Source organism: Notothenia coriiceps, unplaced genomic scaffold, assembly GCF_000735185.1.
Source record: "Notothenia coriiceps isolate Sejong01 unplaced genomic scaffold, NC01 NC01_scaffold00037430, whole genome shotgun sequence".
NCBI classification, from domain to species: domain Eukaryota; kingdom Metazoa; phylum Chordata; class Actinopteri; order Perciformes; family Nototheniidae; genus Notothenia; species Notothenia coriiceps.
Window position 1 is genome coordinate 57,224 of NW_011370131.1, and position 5,907 is coordinate 63,130.

A 5,907-nucleotide genomic window follows, 5' to 3' on the forward strand; every position below is an offset into this window, starting at 1 on the left:
TTTTGCGTGGTTCGCGGAGCCGCTGTCAGGAAACACGGGGACATCGGGAGTCCGACGGTATTATTGCCCATTATTACTTTGTCTTGCTTTATTTAATTTAGTGACCAGTATTTATATGTGACAAACGGTGTTGGTACAATTTGAAAAAGTGAACAGTTGAAATTTGAATAGGCGTGAAATATGAATCTAACTACTGGTTTATACATATTGATACGACTGCAATAAATGAGAGTAAAAAATAAGTAGAGGATAAAAGTATCAGAAATAAGTAATAATAGTAATGATAAAACAGGAACCTAAAATAAAATAAATAATACAATACAAATCTAAAATACTACTAGACACACTTAGAAACGACATGACTAAAAAAGTGCGAATGGGACAACGTGACGAAACCATGTGACTTAAAGGCCGAGTCTGTGGCTGAACGTACTCCTCATCTTCACTAGCTCTGTGTGGAGTGGGTGGGAGGGGTTCTCTAGGATGCTGTCGAGCTTCCTCCTCGTCCTCCCCTCTGCCACCTCCTCCAGATTGTCCAGTCGTACTCCAACTACAGAGCTAGCCTTCCTCACAAGCTTCTTCAGCCTGCCAGTGTCCCTACTGTTTGTGTTTCCACCCCAGCACACCACGGCAAAGAAGAGCACACTGGCCACCACAGACTGGTGGAACATCTGCAGCAGCCTCGTGCACACGTTGAATGACCTGAGCCTCCTCAGGAAGAACAGCTTACTCTGTCCCTTCCTGAAGAGAGCATCGCTGTTGTCTGTCCAGTCCAGTTTATTGTTTAAGTGCACTCCCAGGAACTTGTAGCTGTTCACCACCTCCACATCCTTCCCCCTGATGGTGATGGGGGTCAGAGGCCTTCTTCCTGCTCCGCCTGAAGTCCACCACCAGCTCCATAGTCTTGCTGATGTTGAGCTGGAGGTGATTGTTGTCACACCAGCCTACGAAGTTCTCAACCAGGGCCCTGTACTCCTCCTCATTGTCATCTGTGATGCAGCTGACAATGGAGGAGTCGTCAGAGAACTTCTGTTGGTGGCATGAGCCGGAGTTGAAGCGGAAGTCGGAGGTGTAGAGGGTGAACAGGAATGGTGACAGCACAGTTCCTTGGGGGGCTCCGGTGTTGCTCAGCAGCACATCAGACACGCTGCCCTGCAGTCAGACATACTGAGGTCTGCTGGTGAGGTAGTCTGTGATCCAGGCCACCATGCTGTGATCCACCTGCATCACTGACAGCTTCTCAGCTAGCAGGTGTGGCTGGATCGTGTTGAAGGCGCTGGAGAAGTCGAAGAACAGAATTCTTAGTGAGCTGTGCGGCTCCTCCAGCTGTGTGTAGGCTCTGTGGAGCATGTAGGTGATAGCATCCTCTACACCAATGTTTTCCTGGTAAGCAAACTGTAGAGGGTCCATGGAGTCACACACGAGGGGTTTGAGGTGCTGCAGAATCAGTCTCTCAAAGATCCTCATGACGTGTGAAGTCAGAGCAACAGGCCTGTAGTCTCCTGGGGTGCTGGGGCGTGTCTTTTTGGGCACCGGGACAATGCAAGATTAAGATAAAGATTAAGATACTTTATTGATCCCAAGTTGGGAAATGTTTTTGTTACAGGAGCATGTACTACTTTGTTCTACTCCACAATTCAGAGGTTAACCTGGTATTTTTACTCCACTACATTTATTTTAGTTACTTTGCAAATTCTGATTAATGATGTGAAATACAAACAACCCTTAAATTAAAGTGCCAAAATAAACTATGCAATATATTAGATGTTAAGTACTTTGTCAGGCTATATATTTATCTGTATACCCCCAAAGTCTTTTTCTTATTCAAAAGAAGACCTTAACTTAAAGTATTCTTTAATGTTTGAATAAAGCCTTATTAGTTTGTCTGTTTTGTACATCCTCCTATTAATATCTTTGGAAGTCCTGCACTAGCTGTTTAGATCACTAGGCCTGTGACGATAATTAATTTTGTTGGACGATACATTTTCCCAGAAATGATTGCGATAAACGATAATATTGTTGTAAGACCATTTTAGACCACTGACATCATGATAATATATAATAACAATTCAAGTACAACCTTTTTTATTGAACATTCAACATTACAAATGAAATATGAAATAATATTTAAATATATAAATGATATATAATAAATAAAACAAATTAATTAAATTATAAAAGATTTATTAAATAAATCACACACAACCAAAACAATAAATTAAATAGACTCAGGGTGGAGAACAGAGCTCTTTTGTGGCCAAAACACGCAATTGCGAAAATGCAGGAGTAAAAAATGTTTTTAAAAACTAAAGTAAGTCGGGAAGATGGGGGCTCTCCATCTCTAGCTGCCGTGTTAGCTCCCAGCTGGGTCAAAACGGAATGGGGTGGTTGTGTTTCAGTTTAAGGTTGGTCGTATTGCTAGCTTTTGTTGCTACCTTTTTAAAACAAATGCGACATACCGGCTCATTCAAGTCCCTAGGTTCACCTCATTGATTTGGCTTAAATCCAAAATATTCCCACACCGGAGATGTGGAATTAGGTTTTGCAACAAATTCCATTTAACTTCAAATTCCCCTCGAGTAAGTCACACGATGTCTCCTGGGTTAGGGTTAGGTACTTGTACTTGTACTCTCACTTTTGTTGTTCTGCAGCGCCTGACTTGACTTTCCCCCATCACCCCTTTCCTTTCATCTGTTTCTGACCCTCTGCTCTTCATCTGATCTTTGGAGTTCAAGCACAATGCAGTGTGATCCCCTTCTTTAAAACCATGAACACATAAACACACATACACAGTACAATCCGGAGTGTTCATTTAACACTTGTAGATAAGGAGCATATGTTCACTGGCTCAGTGTTAAAATTGACTCTTTAAGTGTTAATTTAACACTTAACACTCCCTTTAAGTGTTAAATTAACACTCAGGATTTGACTGTGTATACAGCAAACAAAGTGTTACTCTCCACTGCAGTCACACACAGAAACGCAGATCTCAATAGAGAGGGGCCTGTGAAATCATGAGCATTCACCTCAGGTAGGTAATCACATTAGAGTGGCTTTGGTGCCTGGTTAATGTTATTGCAGGATGCAACAGACAGGATTTTGGAGGATAGGCAAGGCATTTTTAATTGATTATGTATGAGTGTGCCATTGTGTAAGCCACTGCAAGAAACATTCAAATCAAGACGTCATGGAATAGAGAACGTTATATAGAGAGTTTGGATGGTCAAAGTGAAACGGTGGTGAAGGGGTTAACAATATCTCGTTGCAGTTTACATGTTGTCCGAAAAGACATGTACTGAAGGTTAGTTCGTGAATGTTTAATGTCTCTATATAACCTTGTGAGAGACTAGCAGCATGGCTCTTTGTCTGCCTGTCCGTTGATGGTAATGTTCAGGTACTCAGTTTTTTCTTAAATATATATATTTTTTAAATTGACTTCTGAAGATGTGAGACAAACTAAACTTCACCCACGTAAATTGGTATCTGTAACTATGACTGCACCTCGGCTAAAAGAACAAACACTTTGCAGACAGAGCATTTTTAAGCAAGCTCATCCTCTTTTAATAAAACTGATGAAACTTAAATCACATTTTATTTTAGATGATTCATTCATTTAAGTTTTGCACATCTATTTCTGCCAAACGACGTCTGTTCCCGAGAGACTGCAGTAAACAAGCCAAGACTGTGAGAGATTTCTGTCTCTGCATCCGTCATTACTACGTTTTATTTCCCCCCCCCCGCAGTTATAAACAATGCATTCATGAATTTAGTCATTGCCCCATCACTCACTTCTTTAATTAGAAAATAATAAGAGTTGGATGAGAGGTTCATTAAATCTCATCCTTGAGAGCCATCAGCAGAAAACACAGGAGTGAGATATTTATCACGCTTATGAAAATAAATACCTTCTCTAGCTTTGTTTTCTCAGCAGAAACTGCACATTGGTTAGGAGGACAGACTCAACATCCTAAGACAGAGCAATGACCAAGTGATAAAACCAAAAGACAGACAGGGTTTAAATGAAAGGGAGAAGTAAAAGTGTCACAATCTTATGAAGGACCCAAATGCAGCACTCGAGAAACCACGGAGTATTGGTAATATACTTTATTGGTAATAATACCAGAGCAGAGGCATACCGGATGATGTACAGGCAAACGAACCAGAAGTCCAGAAGGTGAGTCAGGGCCGGGCAGAGGCTCAGACAGCAGGCAAGGCACGATAGTCCAAGGACAGGCAGGATCATGGATCAGGCAGAGCAGGCAGGTCGGGGACAGGCAGGGTCGGAACCGGGTAGGCAATCTGATAACAAACGCGTGATAGACTAGCATAAGGCAAAGTACGATCTGGCAACGGGTGTGTGTCTGGTGAGGGTTTAAATACTGGCAGTGAAACTAATGGGTGCAGTAGAGAAAGAGAGTGAGCAAAAACGTAGGTGTGGTTAACAGGTGAGACAGGTGAATGGAAAACTACTGGTGAAAGATGGAGCAGACTGTGACAAAAATGGGGAAACATTAAAAATGCAAGAGTTTTAGAGAAGTATTGTAAGCGAGGGAGTAGGGGAAGGATTAACAGACTGGTGAAGAAGGCCAGCTCTGTCCTGGGGAGCCATCCTGACACTGGTCAGGTTGACACAGGTGGTGGGAGACAGGAGAATGGCAAGCTGTCCTCCCTGCTGGACAATGTGTGGACACTTCAGATAGCAGTGTGCTAAAAGTCCAGCCGTGAAGACATCTACAGGACAGTTTTGAGATTTCTTCAAATGCCGTTGCCATGGCAACACAATGCTCGCCTTGAAACACGGTTTTCTCATAACTTCAGTGAAANCCCCCCCCCCACCCTCCAGGACAGCCTGTCTGCACTGTGCAGCTCTTTAAGCGACACGCTGCAGTACGGTGTCTCACGGAGAGATACCGCAGCTCCTTCCTCCCTGCAGTGGTCAGGCTGTACAACCTCCACGGCCCCTGGTAGACCCCCACACACACATATGGGGTCTACCAGAGAGAGATAGAGCCGCTGTGTTGTGCTGAGTCTGTCAGAGCACTTACTCACTGCAGCTTTCCTGCTTGTGTTTAATGTGTACTGAACTATATGTCACAAACCCCCCACACACACATAAAAAGACTAAAACACTCCTGTTGTGCAATACTACTTATGCGCTATGTATATATATAAATACCGTAAATAGCTGTCCAATTTATACTACCACCTATTATACTTTCACCTGGCTGCTATATTCAAAACCATTCATCCCTTGTGCACTCAAACTTTTAAATTCTTGAAAGGCTTTTAACTTGATTATTTATTTATTTAGTGGGAATGCTGTTAACAGCATTCCAACTAACTGTTATTCTACAGACGAAAAGTTTATTATTCCGCCGGTATTTTGGCCCTCTTCTCCTCACGCATTGAACATCGCAGAAACTCCGTTCAAACATCAAAACGTTCAGCTCGGTCGGGAATCGATGGCTATTACTTTTCTCATTCATAACTTTCATAATTCCAGAGATACATCCCATAATACATCACATTTTTAACCATTGAAGTCAATGGAGAAATTCTTCAACTTCAACAAATCTTCATGCGACTTCAACTGCTAACTGTTCCTTCATACTTTCACTCAGAAACCTCATTCTAACTTTAAAATGTTACACATCTTTCTGACATTATTCGTGTAGCACAACTTTTAAATCTGATTCATACATTTAGAGATATTAAACATTGTTAAGACCTTGTTTTTGAGGTTTTCTTCAGATTTTAGAGTGCGTGATGTCACAGCTAGAGTGTAGAAAATCTTGAAATTTGCCTTCATATTTTTTTTTTAAAACTGCCATAATTCCCAAACCCTACATTCCTGAGACATAATTTATCATGACAAATGTAGGAAAACATCTCGTAGCTTGAAAAATG

General features: G+C 41.8%; 1 protein-coding gene across 6 annotated transcripts in view; it reads left to right on the forward strand.

Moving 5' to 3' along the window:
- Nucleotides 1–5,907, forward strand: part of LOC104967500 (muscleblind-like protein 1) — a 73,948-nt gene that overhangs the window by 34,272 nt on the left and 33,769 nt on the right. The gene's annotated exons all lie outside the window — the stretch shown is intronic.